The sequence below is a fragment of the Papio anubis genome, chromosome 13 (genome assembly GCF_008728515.1).
Source record: "Papio anubis isolate 15944 chromosome 13, Panubis1.0, whole genome shotgun sequence".
Lineage (NCBI taxonomy): Eukaryota > Metazoa > Chordata > Mammalia > Primates > Cercopithecidae > Papio > Papio anubis.
Genome location: NC_044988.1, coordinates 87,362,616 through 87,388,768, shown reverse-complemented (window position 1 = coordinate 87,388,768; position 26,153 = coordinate 87,362,616). Strand labels below are relative to the sequence as shown.

Below are 26,153 nucleotides of genomic sequence, written 5' to 3'. Positions count from 1 at the left end.
GCTACTCAAAAGGAATCTCATTTCTCAAAGTCAATGCTGGCATTATTTTCTAGTATTTAGCAGCATACTTCTAAAAGTTTATGTGCCTGGTAATATTGTTTGACTTATCAACCTTAGGCGTGTTTTTCTCCACACTTAACATCTTTCCACAAAGTAAGCATAATTATAATACAGTTTTATTTAAAATAAAATATATATGTTCATATTGTCATATTTACATAAATGAACATAAAATTTGCTTTTTGTTCCTCAAATATTTTTGAATATTTTAGTGGAGTTAGTAATTGCCTATCTTTACTTTCACAGTATTTTATAGGTTAACATCATTTTTCTTTTTTTTTTTATTTTGAGATGGAGTCTTGCTCTGTCACCTAGGCTGGAGTGCGATGGTGTGATCTCGGCTCACTTCAACCTCCACCTCCTGGGTTCAAGAGATTTTCCTGCCTCAGCCTCCCAAGTAGCTGGGATTAGAGGTGCCTGCCACCATGTCTGGCTAATTCTTTGTGTTTTTAGGAGAAATGTGGTTTCATCATGTTGCCAGGCTGGTCTTGAACTCCTGACCTCAAGTGATCCGCCCACCTTGGCCTCCCAAAGTGCTGGTATTATAGGCGTGAGCCCCTGGACCCAGCCACATCATTTTTTAATACATCATCACATATACTAAGTACTAAATGATCATTTCACATCATCTACAGTTTTTTTTTTGTTGTTATTTTTTTAACTCCATGTGTCAGACTTATCTTACCTTGTTCTTTTGCTCTATTTTGAAAAGTTTGTTCCCTGAGCCTGATATAAAACGATCCATCTAGAACTTCCTTCCAATATAACTGTAGGATTTCCTTATGAGATTTTTCTAAAATGGAAGATGTGTTTCATGGATCTTATTACTCCCACTTTAATATTTAGTCCTTCAACCTTATAGGAGCATATCTCCCAATAGCTTACTAAACAAAGATATGGGAAGTAGTACTTACAAACCTTTACTTACCTGAAGTTATTCTTTCATGTTTACTGTATGTTTATAATTCAGCTGGTTGGAAATGTTGTCTGTCAAATTTTTAAAAACATTACTCTTTGTCTTCTAACAATTCTGCATTGTCTTTGAGAGGATTGATATATCCTGATTATTTTTTCTTTTTAAAGATGGTCTTCCCCATCCAAACTGGAAGTTTTTAGACATTTCTATTTACCCTTTCATTTCAAGTCATGAAAATGTATGATGCTGTGGCCTTTTCAGGATCTTTTCTTTTCCCTTTCTTTCTGTAATCTGGCCACTTACTGGAAAATTTCAATCTGGAAACTCTTTTCTCTTTCAGTTCAAGGAATTTTATTTATTTGTATTTTAGAAATACCTGTAATACCTATTACCTATAATTATTCTTTCTAAATTGGTTCTTTAATATGCTTATCTTTTATCTCCTACCACAACCATTAGGTCCAGCCAAGAGGCAGTACCCACACAGTAATTTTAACAGGGAACATTTAATATGAAGATTATTAATTAAAATGTGATATTGTAGTAATGAGGAATTAGCTAGTAAAAGGTAAAGATAACACGAGAGAATATAAGAATAGCAGGCATAGGTAAGGGCCACAGTCCCTAAGGTTATAATAGAACACCAGGGGAAAATCCCTCCCCTACTTCTAAGGTAGATCTCGATTCCACTGGAAAGGATGTGACCATGGATAACTGAATTACCATTCACCTCAGAGAAGTTCACTGAGGTGCTTCACCAGCAGGACTTACCACAGTCTGTGCTCTGCACTGCCATGACGTAGCCTTCCACAGAGAGGTTCCATACCCAAGAACACAACATAAAATGACACAAGAGAGTTCTGGGGAAGTGAAGCAGGTCCCATGTACTGCTGACCACTGGGCTACTACACTCTACAGGGGCTGGGTGCTGTAGAAGCTGTGTGTGCTACAGGAACCTAGGGAGAAGAGCAAACTAGAGCCTGGAGGAAAAGACACTTCATTCTCTAGTTTTCCTCCAGTTTCATGCCAACTGGCAAAGAAGAAACATTCATAAGGCCCATCTCCCTTGTCTTAGAGAAGGCTATAAATGGTGCATTTAGAGCTTACAGGCAATACTTGGAAAACTGTCCCACATGCTTTTTATTTTTTTGTCATTTTCTCTGTCTGAATATTTTCTTAACTTTGTCTTGCAACTTTTTATTGGAGTTAAAATTTCAGTCAATGCATGTATATGTACACATATACATATATACACACACGTAATTGATAAGAATTATTTTCTGTTTTTTATTATCTTTTATACCAGCCTCTTTGTTTTTTTCAGATACAACGTCTAGGCTTACATTATTAATAGCTTCGGTTCAGAAGTTTTATTTCACTCCCTGTCATATCTGTGTTCTTCCGGCTTTTCCTTTCATATTTATTGGTTTAGAATTTTCCCAGTCATTTTGGATGCCTGTAAACTATCAGTTGATCCTTTACTGCTTTTTCACCTTCTAGGTACAAAAAAACTAATTTGACGCTTTGAGCAGATTGGAGGGGTTTATCACTGGGCTTTATTATCAAAGTGAAGGGGTGGGAAATCACCACTTTCACTGACTGACCACCATAACCATATTTGAAAGTCCTTTTTCTAGGGCCATTCAGATTTTTCCATCCTCCTGCCTCTGGTCTCTAGGCACGACTGCTCTGTGGTTTACGAGAACTCAGGAGATGGAGTGATGTTCAACTCCTTCATACATAGACATTCAATCAGCCCCCAAATTTTTACCATCCTCGTATATCTGTTGTTCTATATTGACTTCTTAGGATAAGTTGGTTTGTTTTTCATCAGTATCTCCCTCTGCAGACATTTATTTTGTGGTTCTGCCTCTGTTTGTTGAATCTTCCATCTTCAATTCCTAAAATTTGTTGAAGTTTCTTATGTAGTGCCCTTTCTTCTTTCATTTTTTTGGGTTCTTGTAGATTTATACCATTTTTTATTTCTTACTATCACTTGAGAGATACATTCAGAAAGGAAAAGATAAATGTGTTCTATTGCATGTTATTTTCTAATTTAACAGCCTTATTGAACAATTGTTTATTGAAGTCAAAAATTCTTCTTAGAAATGATTTAGTCACAAATAATAAATAGTTTTAAAAATTAACCTTGAGAAAATGATAATGTGGGACAGTGAGAGAATACATGAAGAAGAAAAAAGTTGGGTGAGTGAATGAGAAAAGGAATGAAAGCAGAAATAAACAATTGTATATCAGTGGAGAGTAGGGTGTAGTAGAAAGGACAGTGAGCTGGCGGAATCTGAGTCCTCGGTTTGTGTCTCACTTGCTGTAAAGCCCTGGGCAAGTCAGCTCTTCAAATGATCTGAATCTTCTCATCTGCACAGTGGGTCAGAGAAGGTTGAGACGAGAAATATGAAGGATCCCTTCAGGACTTACAGTCATCTCTGCTCGCTCCTTATCTTATCTTCGTTTTTTGTTTTTTTTAAAAAATAATAACAAATACATTTAAGAATAAGGGATCCCAGGATTTTCTTAAAGCACTGGTTACCAGGGTGCCACAGGCCCCAGTGAGAAGCTGATAAATCTGATGTGGTCTTTAGGAATATGTACATATACAAGGAAATACTTGGTTGAGAATTTCAGAGAGTTCTCAGGCATCTGAAGGCTCACAAGAGGATTGCCATTGCCGTGAGGGAATGTTGACCTTAGAGCTTTTGTTCTCCTCCAAGGTGACCTCTGGACTTTGTCTTCTGCAGGGGACTGCTTATATGTGTTTCCTTGGGATTTTGAGGCATCCCAGAACATAGTGAAAAAATTGGAAAGACTTTCCTTACATATAAACCTTGTTATTCAGGTGAACCAATTTTCTCTTTGTAAATCAGGACATTTGCAAATGATTCATTAGCTTTGGCCCAGATAACTCCATAACAAATGCATTTGCTGCGTGGTGCAGATGATGTATCAGCACAAACAGCTCACTGGGCCCCCATTAATTATATAGAGAGAATGAAGGAAGTATGAAGAGGCAGTCACAGAAATTCCAGTTAGGGGTATATTTCCCTGGGAGAATTAGGTACCCTATGTTGAAAGAATCCTATAAGCTATCTGATCCTTTTTTTCTTCAACAAACATGACAGTGAATCCTTCATTCTTTGTTTCATTTAGTCACCTAATATTTACTGAGCATCAAGCAAGGATGCTAGGTGCTAGAGATAAATAAATAAACAAAAGAGATACACCCCTTGTCCTCATGGAACAAATGTGTGGAGGTGATAGTAAGAAAAGGATCACAGAAAAGAATATACGATTACCATAATTATCAGGAGTTGTGAGAGCAGTTAAAAGGTTTAGGGGGTAGAACACACCTGGTAAGGAGAGGTCAAGGACATTTTGGCAAAGGAAGTGATTTTAGAGCTGAATTGTGAAGGGTAAGATGGAAGTAAACTGGCTGAAAAGTTGGGGAGAGGGGAGCTCAAGAGTTACAATACATTGGGCTGAGGCACATGCGCCATATTTGTTGAAAAAAAAAAAAAAGTCCAGTGATGCAGGAGGATAAAAATATAATTAGAAGAGGTTGGAAAGGCATAGGGGTCACTCATACAGGATCTATAAACATCTGAAAATTTTGACTTTTAATGCAGGGGCAATGAGATGCCTGTGGGGGATTTGAAGGGATGCAGAAATTAATCAAAACACCAATGCAAACAATTTCAGGTTAAGATTTGGCATGAGAAAAGCATTTACTAAATGTTTCCTGTGTGTACCATTAGACCAGCAATAGGCAAACTTTTCCACCAAAGGCCAGATAGTAAATATTTTAGGCTATGTGGGCCATGATGAGTTTTTTTTTTTTTCCTTTTTTCACAACACTTTACAAATATAAAACCAATCTTCTCTCAAAGACAATGTTAAAATAGATTAAAGGCAGGATTTGGGCACCCAGTGTGTGCTCAACCCCTGCACTAGATGACCATAAGCTCTATGATGAAAAAAGATAATAGTTCTCTTTCCCACTATAGAATTTTCAATGCTCAAAACAGCAGCAGGCACATAGTGAGTACTTAATGTAAATTTATTAAATTAATTAGTGGCTGAACCAGGTGTTTTAATTATGTAATATATCTATTGATGAGAAAAACAAATGATATGCTGATATCATTGTCATTGACTTTTTCATTATTGTTGCCACTGTTATTCTTGCTGTCATTATTCACAAGTCAAAGATAAGAAAATAGTTAACTTTGCCCAAAATCATATAGACAACAAGTGACAGAGCCAGAATTTAAACAAAGTCTACAAAATTTCTAATCCTATGCTCTTTCTTATGATTACACTGCCTCTTTTGTAAATGACACATAAACACTGTGTAATATTAGTAAACATCAGATGACAGAAGCACCACCAAATACTAAGGGGGAAATGTGCCATTTTCAGAATGGGGGACAGAGAACATGCACCAATCTCCTCCTTTCTCCTGAGATGATGGTAAGTGTTAAAGACCTGGAACCAACCCACATGCCCATCAAGGATAGACTGGATTAAAAAAAAAAAAGTGACACATATACACCATGGAATACTATGCAGCCATAAAAAAGGAAGAATTCATGTCCTTTGCAGGCACATGGATGAAGCTGGACACCATCATTCTCAGCAAACTAACACAAGAACAGAAAACCAAACACCGCATGTTCTCACTCATAAGTGGGCATTGAACAATGAGAACACATGGACACAGGGAGGGGAACATCACACACTGGGACCTGTCGGGAGGTGGGGAGCTGGGGGAGGGATGGCATTAGGAGAAATACCTAATGTAGATGACAGGTTGATGGGTGCAGCAAACCACCATGGCACGTGTATACCTATGTAACAAACCTGCACGTTCTGAACATGTATCCTAGAACTTAAAGTTTAATTTTTTAAAGAAAAGAAAGAATGCTTACAGGCCGAAAACTTTAACAAAAAAAAAAAAAAAAGAAAGAAAGAGAAGGAGATGGAGGGAGGGGAGAAGAGGGAAGAAAGGAGAGAGCATGGGAGAGAATAAAACAAAAAAAAGCATCATGGATGAGAGAAGTCACGCTTTTCAGGATCAGGTGACACTGTTCACTAATGAGGCAGAGTGTGTATGTATGAAAGAGATTTTCACTAAAGTAATAATTACCCGCCCAATAGGTTACAGATATGAATCTCTCTCATAATCTCCTATGACCAGGTGTTACTGCAAGTTCTGTGGATTTTATCTGTCAGGTGGAAGGAAGGTGTCTGTCTCTTCTTGTAAGCATTTCAAATATTTATGTTATTTTCTTGGCTTTCCTATTACTTGGCTTGGAAGATATTGAGAATTTCCTTTTCCTTGTCTCATGGAAGAAGAAGAGAAAACAACTTACCTAGAAAATTACGTTTTTCACAATGGCAGCAAAAACACAGGTTACTCTAATGTCTGTCATCCCCTTTACCTACCCTAGTCTTCTTATGCATATTGAGGAATGAGGAAGAGGGATGCTAGTGTTCCTAACAGGAAGGTTGCTTGCTGGTTCCTTGCAAGATCTAGGGGTCAGACATGAAGGAAGCCAACCCAAAGTTGGCTATTTTTAGGTTTCTATTTAGAATATAAGCGACAGGATATTTTGTCTTTAGCTTTGGGACTTAGATACAATTTAGACTATACAAATAAAAATGTCATCAGACGTCTTATTATAGCAATATTCAGTCCAGTTTGGAAAAATAGCACTGAAAATTACAGGAGGACATTTTCTGAGGGATATTGATGGTGGGAGCAATTTGACAGACACTCTAGTATAATTGTTAGCTTGGAGAGACTTAGAGATATCATAAAAGGACAGAGCAAAAAGAAAAAAAGATAATCAGAAATTTTGGAAATAAACACATAAACCAAAAACAATAATATGTTTAAAATATGAAGCTAACTAAAAAAATATATGAAGCCAACTAAAACATGACATAATTTTGAGCTATTTTATCTTTTTTATTAGCAGAGTCTACAATTTTACTGGTGTTCTGAACATCCCCCTTGGCCTGATGGTGGCCAATGCCATTAGGAGCAGTGTGAAGACAGAGTCGTAGTATTTTCTTTGGCTCTATATTAATTCAGTTTTCAAATTCAATTGTTAGAAGCAGCCTAGAAACACACCACAGAGGACTGAATTAGGGGACACTCTCAGGGTACAGGTTCAGCCCTTGCTCTACTTTTGTTCTTAAACTTTGCCCCCTTATTACCTTGCTTGCCTGTCCTTAATCCCAGTCCTGTCCTAGCATTCCTAACCACTCTGCAAGGCTGCATTATTTTATCTTTCTATCATCACCATAGCAAAGTGACTGGCATCATGTAGGTCCCTGCCACTCAAAGAGTGGTCCAAAGACCAGCAGTATGAGCTTCCCCTGTAATCTTTTATGAAATGCAGAATCTTAGGTGCTACCCCAGACCTGCTATAAAAGTATTTGCATTATAACATAATCCCTAGATAGACTGTATGTTCATCAAAATTACAAATCACTGCCCTAACTCAATTTTCTTCCTAATGAGGACCTACCTGCTCTTATACCTATTTAAACTAGTTGTTTGGATTTTTTTGTGTTTTTTTTTGTTGTTGTTGTTGTTGTTGTTGTTGTTGTTCTTATTGTCATTTTAAAGCTGTCACTATAAAATACAGAAAAACCTCAGAACGAGAACTGGAGAGAAAGAGTGATACAATGGTGACGATCACACAATTTGGAGTGGGACAGCGTTGACTTCAAGTTTTAGTTTCACCACTATATAGCTGGACACCTATTTACTTTTCCTTAACTTCAGTTTTCTCAAATGGGCACATTAGTCAGTTCAGGCTTGGCTACACTGTGTAACATACAGACTTCAAATTTCAGAATTCACGTCTATATGTCTATGTATGGCTATGACTCTCCTCTGTATTGTCTTTGCTTTGACAAAACTAGGCTGATTGGGCAGACTCAATCTCAGACTTTGTTAGTCTAATAGCAAAGAAAAATCAGATATGACAAAGCCCACTCAAAATCTTGAAGCTTCTACTCAACAGTGACATCTGTCACTGCCACTCACCTTCTGCATCGCCTAGTCAGCCTTCAGTGATCAAGAAGCATACTCCTCTCACAGGGAGAGCCACTGCAGAGAGGGAAATAGGGGTGTTAGGCAAAATAGTAATCAACAATGGAAAGAATAACAATACTATCTCCCTCTCATATTAGTTTGAGAACTGAATGCCTTAAGACACAAGAAGTCCTTGATCCTTTTTTCCATAGCTGGGTAGCTATTGCACCCTTCTGAACTTCAGTTTCCTTATCTGGAAAATGAGAATAATAAATACCAGCACATCATAAAGCTTTAAAAGGCATGCCTATGTGACACATAGTAGTTATTTAGCAAAAAGAGACTATGAAAATAGCAGAAATAATTATCATCTTTTATGCTTTCAGAGGTAGAAAATGCCTAATCTTCATAAAAAATTTTGAGTTAGAGATGCTGGGCGAGACATCAAAAAACTGAGAGTTGCTGCATTGTCTCTTTCCTCTGGGTCTGCATCCTTCTTTACAATAGCTTGTCAGGAAGCCTGCTATCCTTTGGAAGCGCAGGATGGAAGAGAGTGTGTGTTTGCAGAGATAACATGGAGCGAGTTCAGGGGTTACTAATTGGGTTTCTGCTTACCTTTCATATTCATTCAGAATCCCAACCAGAACAGGTGTTACAGCAGCCTCCCTCCATCTTTCTCGATCCTCTCTCCCATCTGCTGACAGCACGCATGTCTCTTCCAAAGTCACTTCCCCACTTTAATTGTAAGTCTAATCAGAAACTGATGTGGCTGCAAAACTGGGAAGAGACAAACATGTCGCCTATGAAGATATTTTGAGATTGGATTTGATAGTACAATAAAAGTCCATACGAGGAGTGTTTAACTCTCTCCTGGAAGTGGAGTCTGACAGCCCTGACCCCCTACGTGGCCCACATACTTACCCCTTACAGTCTGATACTGGTTCAGGGGATTTAGAAAATGATGCCCAATTGCAAAGTTTTTAGAGTCTAAAAATTGCTTCCATGCAGTGCAGTTCATTTAATCCTTCCCAGAACCCTAAGGAAATGAATGTAGCCATCATAGTTCTGTTTTACAGATGAGGACACAAAGAGTCAGCAAGGTAATGTGACATGCTTTCACGGGCACAATTAGAAAATGGTGAAGGCAGGGGGAAAGCCCGTATCTTCTACTCCCTTGTCCTTCACGTGGTGCACACATTCTCTACACCATTTTTCCTTCAGAATCCCGTTACCCTTTGGTGCAGAGTTAAAGTAGAGTTTCTGGAGCCATAAACCTGAGAGAACAGACTCTAGACAGCACTCACCCCTGTAAGTCAACCCCACTACTCTCATGCTCCATTTGATGAGGATTTTCATTTTCCCATCACCTCTGTCACTACTGCCATTTGGCCTCCTGGCTTCCAGCCTTGACTATCCTTATCCACAGGCAACCAGAGGAAACCAGAGGAAACTCTTGAGTGCAACTCTGACCATGTCAATTTCTTCTCTATTCCTGCAAAACGTTGCTTTAGAAAAAGGTACTCTGTGTCATGACCTACAGTGCTTGTTATTTCCTGCTCTCCTTTCTAACCCTCTCCATTACACCATTCTCACTTTTGCACTTAAGCCAGATTGAACTGCTTGAAGAATCTGGATTAAATCAAGTTTCTTCTCTTTCGCATCTTGCAAATGCTGTTCTCTCTGCTATATGGTCCTCCCTTCACTTCTCTTCTGTTCATTGAGGAGTCACCTATAGATACTCTGCAAAGGTGGTACCTAGAAGTGTCCATGATGTGCTCCTCATCAGGGAGGGAAAATATCCTGAAAGCACTCGATGTCTGCTGCAACTCAGTACTTCTTGTTGCACTAGCAATGTTCCTCTGCAGGTCCTCTTTCCCTACCCTTAGCAGACACACTAGACTGGAAGATCCTTGAAGGCAGGAACTTTTCTTACCTATTTCTATACTCATAGCTTCTAGTGCAACACTGAGTAAAGCCCTGTATCAGTCAATCTGTTAAAACTAAAAATTCTTAGCATGAAAGATTCTTCTACTTACTCCAGATCACAGAAATGTAGAGTGCTAAGCTATCTCAGTCTTTATGTAATTCCCCTGCTTCAAATCATCCAAATTGCCTTGAACTTAAGGCTTAAGAAGACTTATGCACAATCCAGCCTTCCAGCTTTATCTTCCTCTCTCTTCCTTTATCTATCACATCATCTGTCTGAATAAGGGGCACATATACCCTGTGAATATCTTGAGTACTTTTTCTCCTGTTTGCTCACTGCTTCATTTCTAGAACCTAGAAGAATGTCTTTCAACTCTGGCTGCATGTTATCATTGCCTAGGAGGCTTTTAAAACATACTGATGCCAGAGGCCTACCCTATGCCAATTAAATAGAATTACTTGGATGGGCCAAAGATCAGTATTTCTTAAAAAGTACACTAGGTTATTTTAATACGCAGCCAGGATTGATAAACACTGGAACAAAATAATGCTTGGCACAGAATGGGTATTTAAAAAGCATTTGCTCAAAGAATGAATGCATAAATACATAAACGTCCTGTGTTAAGATGTAGTTACTAATGTGCATTCGTTATCAGACCTAAGCCCCAAGCACACGTGCATATACTGGCTGGGAGCTGCTTGAGGGTGAACAAGCTGTATTACATATTTTTGCTTCTTCAATTCTAACTTATAATAGAAGCTCAATGTTTATTAAATGAATTTGCTGTTATGTATACCCAGGACAAGAAGCAGGAAGATCTACTGGACAGATGGAGAAGAGTGATGTAAAAGAGGATGCATGGAAAGAGGACACTTTGGAGTCAGATGGATCTGATTTCCAACTTTATTACCTACCAACTCTGTGAACTCTAAGCAAGTTTCCTAATTTGTAAATGGGGGTAGATTACCCCTCTCAGCATGATTGTGCATCTTAAATGGAAAAAACAGCATGAAAGTATTTATCCCAGTACCTCATACATTAAAGATACTTAGATCATGTCTCTTCCCTTCTCCTTTCTTTATCTTCCCTTTGACACAAGTCTAGCTAGGCTGATTACATTGAACCTTTGAGAGATGATCAGAGAAAAATGGAGAGAGAGAGAGAGAAACAGAGACAGAGAGACAGGGAGAGAAAGAGAGAGGGAGAGAGAGAAAGAGAGAGAGGGAGATAGAGAAAAAGACAGAGGAGGGCAGTGGGCAAAGATAGAAGTGAGACAGAGGAAAATCTGATGGTGGTTATAGAATAATGAAATAGCTGTTATTGACCACAGCCAAAACACAGCCCAGTCTTTAAGCCTCACACTAGGCATTCTTTTTTCCTCTGCCCAATCCAGACCTGCAACACAGCCATCAATAACTGTTCTTCATAAGCAACAGACAGTAAGTGCCATGAGCACTAGTGACAATATTTATCACCAGGTAAGCAGTTCCACATAGGGGTTGCTTGGGCCAAGCTCCTAACCATTTGGAAGAACTCCCAACTCTACTCCTGATGCCTTCTGTCCTAGTCTTTCTTGGAATAAGGGGTGTGAAAACAACGCCGGCCAGGGAATGTAAAGCAGCTGGCTTCTAGTTCACCTTTTATGTAGTCACAAATGTATTCACCTATACAACGGAGGCAGGGACTCAATGAGATTGTCACTTGATGTCCCTTCCAGTGTTTCATAGATCTGGGGCTCATTGGAAGTGCATTTTATCTCATTTAAGCAGTTAGTGATACATTTGACCAACCATACTACATCTAAGGAGATTTTACTTGATCTCATCTTTGGAGATGCTGAGACAAATTATTTTTTTGTAATGGGTTGAGCTACAAATTTGAGGTGGAAATAATATCTTTTTAATTGTTCTAATGATTTGCACTAGTTCCCAGTTGCCTTAATAACATGAATTGTAACTTTTGAGACTTCTCTCTTCTGATTTGTTTAAAACCGACAAGACTCAAGTGTCCCAAAAAGAAAAGTTAGTCCAAGGTATAATATAAATCTGAAACTCTTCCAAGGGGTTATTTGTTACTAACTTCATCCTTAGAGGGCTGTGAGCATTTTTCTTTGAAATCCTAGAAGCAATTTCTCTGTCTCTCTTACTCATCTACCTTATATTTCTCCCTTTTAAAAATCTTTCCTTAAAAATGCTATGTTAAAATTTCCCAACCTTCACCAAACTTGAAGCTAGGCAGAGCCTTGGAAATACTATAGGTTGACAAATTAGATAAGCTAAACTCTTATTCTTAGGGAGAAAGTCCTTTATCTCCTATGTATCTTTCTTTGAGTTTCTCTTTGGACGTGGCTTTTCTCATCACAAAGGTGATGCACTGGTATAGGCAAAAGTAGTCAACCAGCTGGGCACGCTGGCTCACGTCTGTAACCCCAGCACTTTGGGAGGCCAAGACGGGCGGATTATGAGGTCAGGAAATCGAGACCATCTTAGCTAACACGGTGAAACCCCATCTCCACTAAAAATACAAAAAAAAAGAAAAAAAAATTAGCCAGGCGTGGTGGCGGGTGCCTGTAGTCCCAGCTACTTGGGAGGCTGAGGGAGGAGAATGGTCTGAACCCAGGAGGTGGAACTTGCAGTGAGCTGAGATTGCACCACTGCACTCCAGCCTGGGCGACAGAGCGAGACTCTGTCTCAAAAAAAAAAAAAAAAAAAAAAAAGGAGTCAACCACATGACCCACTTTAGCTCACTATGTAATCATTCTGGAATTTTGAATAAAGAATACCTATAAAAGTACTTTGTTCCTTCTCTGCCTGTCCCCTGTGAAAATATACTTTTCTTAGTGCTCTCATGGGCACTGGCTGGGTCAAGAGAGAATTTCAACATTCAAGAATCATGGGTTGCATCAATTGCCACCATTCCCACTATAATTTACAGATACTGAAGACTAGAAAGTGTACGTATGCACAAATGACAAGGATTTAGAAATCCAGTTCGTATCCAAATATCTTTCCAAAGAATGTATTCTGCCCCACCAAAGAAATACTCTACAAATCTTTGGTTTTGTTTTTTCATTGCAACCTGCTCTCTCTTACACTTGCTAAAGCACACATAACCCCCTCTTCCCAGTCTCTGTTTCCTGCTTCTTTCTCTAGACTCATCTCCCAACATACTTCCCTTGCCCAGACCACCCCAGCCACACATCCTCTCTAGTCCGCAAGCACTCCAAACTCTTTCCCACAATGAGGACCTCAAGGCATGCTTTACCCACTGTGGTGGAATATTTTAATGCTACTTTCCCTCCCCCTACCCGAACATCTACTCCAAATAAACACAAATTTTTGTCTGCATCCTTTGCTCCATGAGGACTAAGATTTTTCTCTGTTTTGTTGATATCGTTTGCACGTTTGTCCCTTCTAAATCTCATGCTGAAGTGTGATTCCCAATGTTGGAGGTGGAGCTTGGTGGGAGGTGATTAGATCGTGGGAGTGAATCCCTCATGAATGCTTTAGCACCATCCCTTTTGTGATAAGTGAGTTCTTGCTCCATTAGTCCATGTGAGATCTAGTTGTTCAAAAATGTGTGGCACCTCTTCTCTCTTTTCTCTTGCTCCTGCTCTCACCATGTGATGTGCCTACTGCCCCTTCACCTTCCACGATGATTGGAAGCTTCCTAAGGCTTTGCCAGAAGCAGAGGTCAACACCATGCTTCCTGTACAGCTACAGAACCATGAGCCAATTAAGTTTCTTTTCTTTATAAAGTATCCAGCCATAGGCATTTCTTTATAGCAATGCAAAAAGGACCTAATCCATTTGTTATTGCTATATCTCTGGTGTTTAGAAGAGTTTCTGGCACACAGTAGGTATTTAACACGTATGTATTAAATGGATGAATGCTAGCACATTTTCTTTTTCTATTTAGGAAATAAGGCAATTTGGCAATTGCACAGAACTTTAAAACGCATAAATACATTAAGACCAGGCAGAGGCAGCTGGGAAAAGGAAGACAAGCAGACAAGCTCGGAGGTCATCTGTTCAGCCAGAAGGCCATTGTTGGGAGTGGAAGCTCGTCCCTACTACCTGGCACCAATCAGAGCATCAAGACTTCTTTTCAAAGGCAGCAAATTCAGTTGCAAATGAAAATAAATAAAACTTTATTGAAATATTAAATTGCAAATGGAAATGGCTGGTTGGGGCCCTTTGCTGCAACTATGCAAAAGGCTTTCATTTGCTTGTTTTTATATGCAAGTAAAAAAGATACTTTATTTTTGTAATTTATTTGTTTAGGGACACTTAGCAGAGCTCAGAGGTTTGCATGCATCTTGGCAGTCTGATTCATCCAATTTTCTAATCAGCTGAAAGGACAATGTGGTTTCATTAAGCACCAAGATTCTTCTAGTGTAGGAAGTGACTGACTCCTTAACTTTGATCCCTGTTGATTCTACAGGTTGATAAATGTCACAGTCAATTATTAAAACAGGGTCTCCTTTATACCATTGGATTGAGTATATTGGTGCGGTAGTAACAGAAAAATGCACACTCTTTACTTTCTGCTCTCCATCTGATCTCATCTTACCTTCAAACTGACTAGCTTTTCTCTCCAAATCAGGAAGTTTATCATTAAAAATGGGGTTTGAATCATAACATTGGGTATTATGGTGACAGTGCTGGTTATTCGTATGAGCTGTAGCCAGTTATTGTAGTGGCTAAGATAATTATCCCTGGAGTCCGAAGGACCTGATTTTAAATTCCAGTTCTGCCTCTTGCTTGCCACAGGGCTTTGGGCACATAACCCAAACCAAATCTCAGCTTCCTCATTGGTAAATAGAGATAACACTGAGAAGATGTATACAGAGTGAGTGCTTGGCACATAGTTAACTCTACATTGCTGGTAGCAGTAAAGAGTAATGGTAGAAGCAACATAAGTGACATACCGGAAGGAGCAAAATTTTGAAGTTCAGAGAGACCCTGTTTATACCCGGAATCAAGATGCTTCATGATTTTGGACAAGTCATTTGATCTTGCTAAACTTCAGTTTTTCTCATCTGTAAAATATTGACAATAATATCTAACTTTAATACAATGTTGCTTTTGAGATTAGCTTTGATGCTTGTCAAGTTTCCTATCTAGAGTCTGACTTACAGAAGCTACTAAAACTAAAGGGAGTTGTTGTTATCATCATAGTTACCATCATGATCATGCTTCCTCAATACTCTCTGTGTGCCTTAGTTTCCTTCTTGATAAAATATAATGGTGATGAAAACCCTGTTCCAGTGTTGCAATTTGTCTACTCCATGATTCATCCATCCCAGATGTAACTTCACTGCTGAGAGCACTGGCCTTCAGCCCAGACTCTCTGCTCCTATTTTACCCTCCTCCCCTGTGCTCTCATTAACTACTACTCTTTACAATTAAATTGTGCAATGAATGTCGAGTACCTGGCTTGAAAGAATTCTAGCTTAGCACACTGAGTATAAATTTCCACCAACAGCCTTTCCGGTTGGATCATAATTCAGAGGCCATTAATCACCTACCTGGCCTTCAGGACTCAGCAGAGGCAGAGGAGTTAATAAAGACTTCTTTGAGGAAAGAACAAAACCTTACAGTCAGTATTGGAAGATCTTTTGATGGTCATTGAGTGGGCTGCCAATTGTTGGAGAAAGCTCTGGGTAATTAGAGTCCTTAGGGATAGATACAGCACAGGGTCTTCTTGATGTAGCAGTAGTTACTGTCTTATATAAACACATAGACAGTTTCTGTCTATATGGTCTAAATTAAGAGCCGTTTGGCAAGAATATCCTCCTCTAGCCACAAATTTCCCTGCGCCTGCCTGTTACAACAACTACAATTCTACTGATAGAGATTAGTCCCTCTGAATCATTATTAGTAACTTTAATTATGATGGTTACATTAATCCTACATCACATTTTAAATCACTTTGTAAACTTCTTTTCAGTTTTTCATATTTAACTGTCAAATCAGGTTAACAGGAGATACTTTCTTTTTTTCACTTTGTAAAGGAAGAAACTGAGGCACTAAATATGCGGATTTTCCATGATCTCTAAGCCACTAAATGGAAGATCAGAGATTCCAAGCCACACTTCTGGACAGCACATCCATGGCTTTTCCTATATGCACCATATTGTTTAGACTCAAAAATGATTTTCAAGTCTAAGTGCAGTTAAGCACCAGTAATATCGATCTAGGAAGATGGGAGGAGAGTGCTTAAAAAAACACAGAATAGATGGTGATCTCTCAGAAAGAAATTAGCTCTAGCTTTGTCTGCACAAGAGAAAGATCATAAATGCCTCTGGTGCCATGTTTCATTGATTGTCTCCTGAGCAAAAACATGGTAAACTGGAAAGGGAACAGGTCTTGGCTTCAACAGATTTGGCTTTGCTTCTCAACTCTTTTTCTTGAGATATGGAATTTCAGTTTTCTCAATAAGAGAATAGTGTATAATACCAACCTAGCCTCTTGGTGATGAGACTTAACTGAAATAACTAATGTGAAGTGACTGGTAAATAGTCATTGCTCAACTAATGATAGATATCATTTGCTTTGCTAGACTCTGCTCTTTGATTATTATAGTTTCCAACAATCATATTAATAAGGACAACTGTAGTTTAAGTAACAGAAACTTAACTTAAATGGGATTAAGTAAATAATTTTTTTTTTGGCCTGACAAAACTAAAACTTCTGAGTACCACTAGATTCTCATGTACATCTGATATTATCTTTAGGACAGGAAAGAATTCATGTGTTGTAATAAAGAGTCGCCAAATATTCCAAATATCTGAGATATTTCCATGCCTCTCATGTCTCAGTTGCAATAAAGAACCCACACATATCTAACATTCAAAGATTTGCTTTTTGGTTTATGATACATATTGGTGATAGTTTAAATTGTTGTTCAACAAATATTTCACTTCCCTTTTCCTCCCACTGTGATTGAGTCTATTCTTTACCCCATTAAAGCTGGGCTTAATTATGACTAGCTTTGGCCAATGAAACATTGGCAGGCATCACATGAGCAAAGGCCAAACACATGGTGGTTCAGTCTGGTTTCGGTTCCTGCACTTTTGTGACACACCATGAAAATAAAATGGTCTAGATAGCTATTGCCCATCTACCTGGCCCCAGGTTGGCATATGTAGGGCAGTACTCATTTCCTTTAAGGCTGCTGCTCTAAGAGTAAGAGATACCTGGAACAGATCTGAACCTAACCTGCAGCCTGGATCCTCGAGTCCAGCCTAACCCAGCCAAGATGCATTCAGTCCACAGACCAATAAATGTTACAATAAATGGTCAATGTTTAAACGACTGAATTTTGAGATGATTTGCTCTGTGACAATATTGTGGCAAGTCTCATAATGGATGTGGGTCGGCTCTTGGTGGACGAGGCCAACACAGGCTTTACCTTCCTTATGTTTAACAGTTTTATGGCAGCATAATTGACATACAACAAACTAAACATATTTAAATTATACAATTTGATATGCATGCAATTTCTGTCATATGTATCACTACAATCACAACCACCACAATCAAGAAAATAAACATCTCTATCACCTACAAAAATTTAATATCCCTTTGTAATTTCTCCCTAACTCAAACATTTCCTTTACCTCTGTCCCCAGACAATCATTGAGTTTTTTTCTATTACTTAGTTTGCATTTTCCAGAGGTTTTTATATTTTGAATCATAACTGTTCTTTTTTGTGTTTTGTTCAGCATAATTATTTTAAGATTCACTCATGATGTGTGTATCAATGATTTATTCCTCTAAATTGCTGAGTAGTATTTCACTTTATTTTAAAAAACATTTTAATCCATTTATTTCCTGATAAACATTTATTTCTAGCTTTTGGTTGTTACGAATAAAGGAGCTATGAATATTTGCATAGAAGTCTTTGTATGGACATATGCTTTCATTTCTCTTGAGTAATACTTAAATTATAATGACTGGGTTACCTTAACTTTTAGCCACCTGCTTTTTCAGATGTGCAACTCATCGACTCATTGTGGGATTACCACTTACAGAGGATTGGCCTGAACTTACTACCACACTGCCTTGCCTCACTACAGGGGTCTGAGGAAGGAGGAATACACCTATCTTCACCACATCATGCCTTTGTCTCTCAGCATGTTGGTTCTGTTTCTCTTTCTGATAGCTTCTTTCTCAGCAAGGCTCTTATTACAAAATGGCCAGGTTACTACCATATCAGGTTATCATCTTACTAGATCAGCAACTGTAAGGAAAAAAAAAAAGGCACTCTTTTTCCTATATGTTTTAGCAAAGTCCATTGTTCACTTTCACTTAACTGGGGCGATAAGCTTATTTACAAACTGGAACTAGGGAGATGGAATAAGCCAATTGTCAGGCTGGGGACTGGGCATTGGATAGGCCTCGCTAGACAACATTGTCAGGGACTTGGAGAGGGAACATTCTCAAAAGGAAAAGCAATGGCATTTGGCCAAAATAAGAAAGAGATAGAAAAACACATACTTAAACAAAACCCCCAGCTACAGTGATAATAGTGAGATCATGTCAATATTTATGACTTTGCTTTGTATCTAGAGCCTCTCAATGCCAAATTGAATTATGCCACTCTACCAGGCTCTCCTCTTTCTGTCTTCCAGTGGACTGGGATGCTCATTATCATGTTAACATAATGCCGGACTTCAATTCCATCTGTCCCTCAATATCAGTAGGATATAAAAGGAGGCTTTACCAAAATAAAGGCAAAACACGTCAGGATAAATCCTAAAGTCTTATCTTCTACTAATTGTCTATTAATCAATGATTCTACAACTCTTACTTCTGCAACTCTTATATTTTGCTGTAGGAGTCTCTAATATTGAGATTTCAATGTGTCTCGATTCTTGAGACAGCACATGCTCTTGAGCAGGCCATATTCTTATCTTGTTACCAACTTCAGATCAGGGGGTTGATACACCCCTTAGGATAGATTGACATTTTGATGTTTCTAGTTAGCAAAAACATGAACTGGGGAAGCTGCATTAACAAGCAAATAAATTTACGGTATGCCAGTGCTAAAATGAATCTTGCTCTTTGTCGGCAGCTTTTAAAAAGTGAAATATGTACATTGCTCATAGAACTAAGGAAGATCTCTGTTCAAAAATGTTTTTCTCTTTTACATCTCTACAATGCAGAAAAAAGAAAGAGAAAGTTTCAGATACTGTGTAACCGCTGTATTATTGACGAGAGGTCGTTCTAAGGAATGGAGGCGGCCTTCGATTATTGTCTCTGCTTCTAAGTCAGACTCTATAGCTCAGACTGGGTCACTAAGCACCTCCTTTGTTCTTTGCACAGATCCCAAAGGATTCACTATAATTCCTTCTCCTCACACTAATAATTTCATACTCAGTCTCTTAGGATTTCTTTTCTACAAGAGGGTAACAAATAGGATTTCTTTTCTGTAAGAGGGTTACATCTCGAAGACCTTTGTTTTTCAGCAACACAGTATTGTATACTGGGTAGATAGGGCTTTGGTTTAGAAGACCTAAATCTGAATCTGTAATCTGACACTAACTGGGCCTTTCAGCAAGTGTCAGTGACCTTATGTGTCCCATTCATAACACCTTCACTGAGATTTAGCGAGCCATCCTAGAAACAATGTTGGGGACAGAAGAAGTGTAGAATAAATGATAATTCTCCTGCATCATTCCTTTCTGTTCCTGAAACTCTTTCCCTAAGGAACTTAAAAATTCTTTAAAGAATGTTACTATGAAGAATAGTAAATGGGTGGGTATACAAACTGTAGAGGTATGTTAAAAAATTTTTCCTCCCTCTCCAACCCCCCAGGTGCTAAACTTTAAGTACTATTTGTTTTCATGCTGTTCAACTTCAGTTGACATGAAATAGAGTGGAGCCCTTCTGCCATGGCATGGTAATCCAACCAACTAGACTTTCTGCAACAATCTTAACTTCAGATATCAATTATTTTAACTAATAAACCAATGCAATATTCCAGAAAATCAAGCATTTCAAAATCTAATCTATATCTAAGACTCATACACTGAAGTACTTCATAAATCTTTTGTGAAAATTTGGTGTTCAGGAAATATGATCACATAGAACTTCCTTTCTTGATGCTTGATGTAAAGAAGTCACTGAAATATCATAATATTGGGCACTTCTAATCATTCTTTTGTTATCCCATTTGATTTTCAACAGCTCAAAGGTATAGATAGGGCAAGAATGTTCTCCATTTTATGAATGAGGAATATGTAGCTCAAATGTATGAAACAACTTTCCCTAAGTCACTTAATATGAGATGGTGCTATGAAAATCAAAGGGAAAGTAATTAGATATTAAATAACTCTGAAAACTAGAAAAAATACATTAATTAGTATTGTTAAAATGTATATACTACTAAAGCAATCTACAGATTCAAAGAAACTCCCATCAACATCCCAAAGACATTTTTTACAGAAATAGAAGAAACAATCCTAAAATAAACATGGAACCAAGAAAGAAATGGCCAAATAAATTTTGAGCAAGAAGAATAAAACTGGAGGCATCCTATTTTCTGACTTCAAAATATATTACTGAAGGAGATAGAGACACAAAAAACCCTCCAAAAAATCAATGAATCCAGGAGTTGGTTTTTTGAAAAGATCAACAAAATTGACAGACCGCTAGCAAGACTAATAAAGAAGAAAAGAGAGAAGAATCAAATCGATGCAATTAAAAATGATAAAGGGGATATCACCACCAACCCCACAGAAATACAAACTACCATCAGAGAATACTATAAACACCTCTACGCAAATAAACTGGAAAATCTAGAAGAAATGGATAATTTCCTGGACACTTACACTCTTCCAAGACTAAACCAGGAAGAAGTTGAATCCCTGAATAGACCAATAGCAGGCTCTGAAATTGAGGCAACAATTAATAGCCTACCAACCAAAAAAAGTCCAGGACCAGATGGATTCACAGCTGAATTCTACCAGAGGTACAAGGAGGAGCTGGTACCATTCCTTCTGAAACTATTCCAATCAATAGAAAAAGAGGGAATCCTCCCTAACTCATTTTATGAGGCCAACATCATCCTGATACCAAAGCCTGGCAGAGATACACCAAAAAAAGAGAATTTTAGACCAATATCCCTGATGAACATCGATGCAAAAATCCTCAATAAAATACTGGCAAACCGGATTCAGCAACACATCAAAAAGCTTGTCCACCATGATCAAGTGGGCTTCATCCCTGGGATACGAGGCTGGTTCAACATTCGCAAATCAATAAACATAATCCAGCATATAAACAGAACCAAAGACAAGAACCACATGATTATTTCAATAGATGCAGAAAAGGCTTTTGACAAAATTCAACAGCCCTTCATGCTAAAAACGCTCAATAAATTCGGTATTGATGGAACGTACCTCAAAATAATAAGAGCTATTTATGACAAACCCACAGCCAATATCATACTGAATGGGCAAAAACTGGAAAAATTCCCTTTGAAAACTGGCACAAGACAGGGATGCCCTCTCTCACCACTCCTATTCAACATAGTGTTGGAAGTTCTGGCTAGGGCAATCAGGCAAGAGAAAGAAATCAAGGGTATTCAGTTAGGAAAAGAAGAAGTCAAATTGTCCCTGTTTGCAGATGACATGATTGTATATTTAGAAAACCCCATCATCTCAGCCCAAAATCTCCTTAAGCTGATAAGCAACTTCAGCAAAGTCTCAGGATACAAAATTAATGTGCAAAAATCACAAGCATTCTTATACACCAATAACAGACAAACACAGAGCCAAATCATGAATGAACTTCCATTCACAATTGCTTCAAAGAGAATAAAATACCTAGGAATCCAACTTACAAGGGATGTAAAGGACCTCTTCAAGGAGAACTACAAACCACTGCTCAGTGAAATAAAAGAGGACACAAACAAATGGAAGAACATACCATGCTCATGGATAGGAAGAATCAATATCGTGAAAATGGCCATACTGCCCAAGGTCATTTATAGATTCAATGCCATCCCCATCAAGCTACCAATGAGTTTCTTCACAGAATTGGAAAAAACTGCTTTAAAGTTCATATGGAGCCAAAAAAGAGCCCGCATCTCCAAGACAATCCTAAGTCAAAAGAACAAAGCTGGAGGCATCACGCTACCTGACTTCAAACTATACTACAAGGCTACAGTAACCAAAACAGCATGGTACTGGTACCAAAACAGAGATATAGACCAATGGAACAGAACAGAGTCCTCAGAAATAATACCACACATCTACAGCCATCTGATCTTTGACAAACCTGAGAAAAACAAGAAATGGGGAAAGGATTCCCTATTTAATAAATGGTGCTGGGAAAATTGGCTAGCCATCAGTAGAAAGCTGAAACTGGATCCTTTCCTTACTCCTTATACGAAAATTAATTCAAGATGGATTAGAGACTTAAATGTTAGACCTAATACCATAAAAATCCTAGAGGAAAACCTAGGTAGTACCATTCAGGACATAGGCATGGGCAAAGACTTCATGTCTAAAACACCAAAAGCAACGGCAGCAAAAGCTAAAATTGACAAATGGGATCTAATTAAACTAAAGAGCTTCTGCACAGCAAAAGAAACTACCATCAGAGTGAACAGGCAACCTACAGAATGGGAGAAAATTTTTGCAATCTACTCATCTGACAAAGGGCTAATATCCAGAACCTACAAAGAACTCAAACAAATTTACAAGAAAAAAACAAACAACCCCATCAAAAAGTGGGCAAAGGATATGAACAGACATTTCTCAAAAGAGGACATTCATACAGCCAACAGACATATGAAAAAATGCTCATCATCACTGGCCATCAGAGAAATGCAAATCAAAACCACAATGAGATACCATCTCACACCAGTTAGAATGGCGATCATTAAAAAGTCAGGAAACAACAGGTGCTGGAGAGGATGTGGAGAAATAGGAACACTTTTACACTGTTGGTGGGATTGTAAACTAGTTCAACCATTATGGAAAACAGTATGGCGATTCCTCAAGGATCTAGAACTAGATGTACCATATGACCCAGCCATCCCATTACTGGGGATATACCCAAAGGATTATAAATTATGCTGCTATAAAGACACATGCACACGTATGTTTATTGCAGCACTATTCACAATAGCAAAGACTTGGAATCAACCCAAATGTCCATCAGTGACAGACTGGATTAAGAAAATGTGGCACATATACACCATGGAATACTATGCAGCCATAAAAATGGATGAGTTTGTGTCCTTTGTAGGGACATGGATGCAGCTGGAATCCATCATTCTTAGCAAACTATCACAAGAACAGAAAACCAAACACTGCATGTTCTCACTCATAGGTGGGAACTGAACAATGAGATCACTTGGACTCAGGAAGGGGAACATCACACACCGGGGCCTATCATGGGGAGGGGGGAGAGGGGAGGGATTGCATTGGGAGTTATACCTGATGTAAATGACGAGTTGATGGGTGCAGCACACCAACAAGGCACAAGTATACATATGTAACAAACCTGCACGTTATGCACATGTACCCTACAACTTACAGTATAATAATAATAAATAAATTTAAAAAATATATATTACAAAGCTACAGTAATCAAAACAGCATGGTAGACCAATTCATCAGAATAAAGAACCCAGAAATAAACCCATGTATATACAGTTAATTGATTTTTTATGAAGGTGCCAACAATACACAATGGGAAAAGGACAATCTCTTTAATAAATGGCATTGGGAAAGCTGGATATGAACATGCAAAAGAACAAATGAAACTAAATCCTTATGCCATGCACAAAAATCACCAAAAACATAAAGTAAACTAAAAACATAAATCTAAGACCTGAAATCATAAAACTCCTAGAAGAAAACACAGGAAAAATGCTTCTTGACATTAGCTTTGGCAATGATTTCTTGCATATGACACCAAAAACACAGGCAAAAAAAAAAAAAAAAAGCAAACATAAACAAGTGTGATTATATCAAATCAAAAAGCCTCTGCACAGCAAAGGAAGCAATCCAGAATATTACGAGACAACTTACAGAATGGGAGAAACTAATTGTAAACCATATATCTGATAAAGGGTTAATATCCAAAAATCTACAACAAAATAATACAGTTCCATAGCAAAAAAACAAATAATCTGATTCTTTAAATGGGCAAAGCAAATGACTTGACATTTCTCCAAAAAAGACATACAAATGGCCAACAGCAACAGGTATATGAAAAGTTGCTCAACATCACTAATGGAGAAATGCAAATCAAAATCACAATAAGATATTACTGAATACCTGTTAGAATGGTTATTATCAAGAAGACAGTGATAGCTTGTGTTGCCAAAAATGTAGGGAAATCAGAACCCCTGTGCATTGTTGGTGGGAATATCAGTTGGTGTGATCACTACAGAAATGGTATGGAAGTTCCTAAAAAAAAAATAAATAAAACTATTACATGATCCAGCAATCCCACTTCTAAGTATATACCTATGGAATTTAAATCAGAATCTCCAAAAGATATCTGCACTCCCTTGTTCATTACAGCATTATTCAAAATAACCAAGACATTGGAGATTAAATGTCCATTGACAGATGAACAGCTAATGAAAATATGGCATACACATACAGTGCAATAGTTTTCAGCCTTAAAAAAATCCTGCAATTTGCAACAACATGGATTCAATGGTAGGACAATATACTGAGTGAAATTAGCCAGATACAGAAAGATAAATACTGCAAGATAACACTTACATGAGAAATCTAAAATAGTCAAACTCATAGAAGCAGAAAGTAGAATGGTAGTTTCCTGGGCCTAAAGGAAAGGAAAAATTGGAAGTTTTTTTTAAAAAAACATGCTTGAGTATAGCATAAATGATCATTATTTTTATTGGTACAAAGTCCACAAAAATTTAAGTAAGATGCTAGAGAAATGTCCCTTCTCAAGTGTGGCAGATTTCAAAATGTGGCCACAAATTTCTCTCTTCCTTTTATGCAATGTAACACTGATCATTTTTCTAGCAGGAGGTAGAGTCTATTTCTGGACCCTTTGAAATGTTGAACCCTTTTAAATATGATCTAGCTTTGTGACATGCTTGGATCAATAGACTACATGATTTGCAATTTCTAAAGATGCCCTCGAGAAAGCCTGCAGCTTCCATTCACAATGTCTTAAAACCCAACTGCCATGTATGGAAGCCTGAGCAAGCCATGTGGACACAAGTTGCACACAGAATCAAAGTGATATAGTTTGGATATCTGTCTCTGCCCAAATAGGGCCTGGTGGGAGGTGTTTGAGTCATGGGGGAGGATCCCTCATGTGCTGGTGCTGTCCTTGTGACACTGAGTGATTTCTTGCCAGATCCGGTTAAGTGTGTAGCACCTCCCACCTGCCCCCTCCCACTGTCTTTTGCTCCCTCTTCTACCCTGTGATGTGTCTGTTTCCCCTTCACCTTGTGCCATGATTGTAAGCTATCTGAGACCTTATCAAAGGCAGATGCTGGTGCCATGCTTTCTGTACACCCTGCAAAACCATGAGCCAATTAAACCTTTTTCTTTACGAACTATTCACTCCCAGTTATTTCATTACAGCAATAGAAGAATAGCCTAATACACAAGGTATCTGAGCCAACTGCCCCAAAGAACCGCTAGACATGTGAGTCATTAGACATCTTCCAGACAACCTATCAATAGACTAGTCAAGAAAATATGCATTTAAGTGTCCATGATGCTTTTAAAAATAGGTCATTTCTCACTTTTTTCTTCTAGCCAGTTTATCAAAATGTATTATGCACAATATTGTTAAAAGTTACTAAATTAGATTCATACAATAATGGAATCTTAGAATTGGAAGAAACCTGAAAAAAGAATGTGTATAGGGTGACTAGATCTCTTGGAATGTCTACTATCTTCACAAAGTTATGTATCTTTTCTACTTCTCTCATTTCAAATGGATTTCCGTTTGGAAGAATCCAAACTATTTATGGAGAAATCTCATCTATAATATCTCAGGTAAACTCTGCTTGAATATTTCCATGAATGGCTTCATGGCTTCAGAAGCCATTCCACTGTGGAGTAGGTGCTACAATTGATTTAAAGTATTTCCTTTTATTAAGAAAAAACCAGGGCCGGGCGCGGTGGCTCAAGCCTGTAATCCCAGAACTTTGCGAGGCCGAGACGGGCG

The 26,153-nt window shown here is 38.2% G+C and overlaps 1 long non-coding RNA gene across 11 annotated transcripts in view; it reads right to left on the bottom strand.

Annotated features, from left to right (window-relative positions):
• Positions 1-26,153, bottom strand: part of LOC103878121 — a 198,205-nt gene that overhangs the window by 64,867 nt on the left and 107,185 nt on the right. For 10 of the 11 annotated variants that reach the window (XR_002517446.2, XR_002517447.2, XR_004177979.1 and 7 more), the window contains 3 exons: positions 14,897-15,007; positions 8,655-8,816; positions 8,052-8,114 (listed from right to left, as the gene is read on the bottom strand). This is a non-coding gene — a long non-coding RNA (uncharacterized LOC103878121). Of the gene's footprint in view, positions 1-6,189; positions 7,116-8,051; positions 8,115-8,654; positions 8,817-14,896; positions 15,008-26,153 lie in introns of those variants that run through there. The other variant, XR_002517441.2, reaches the window with a different exon arrangement.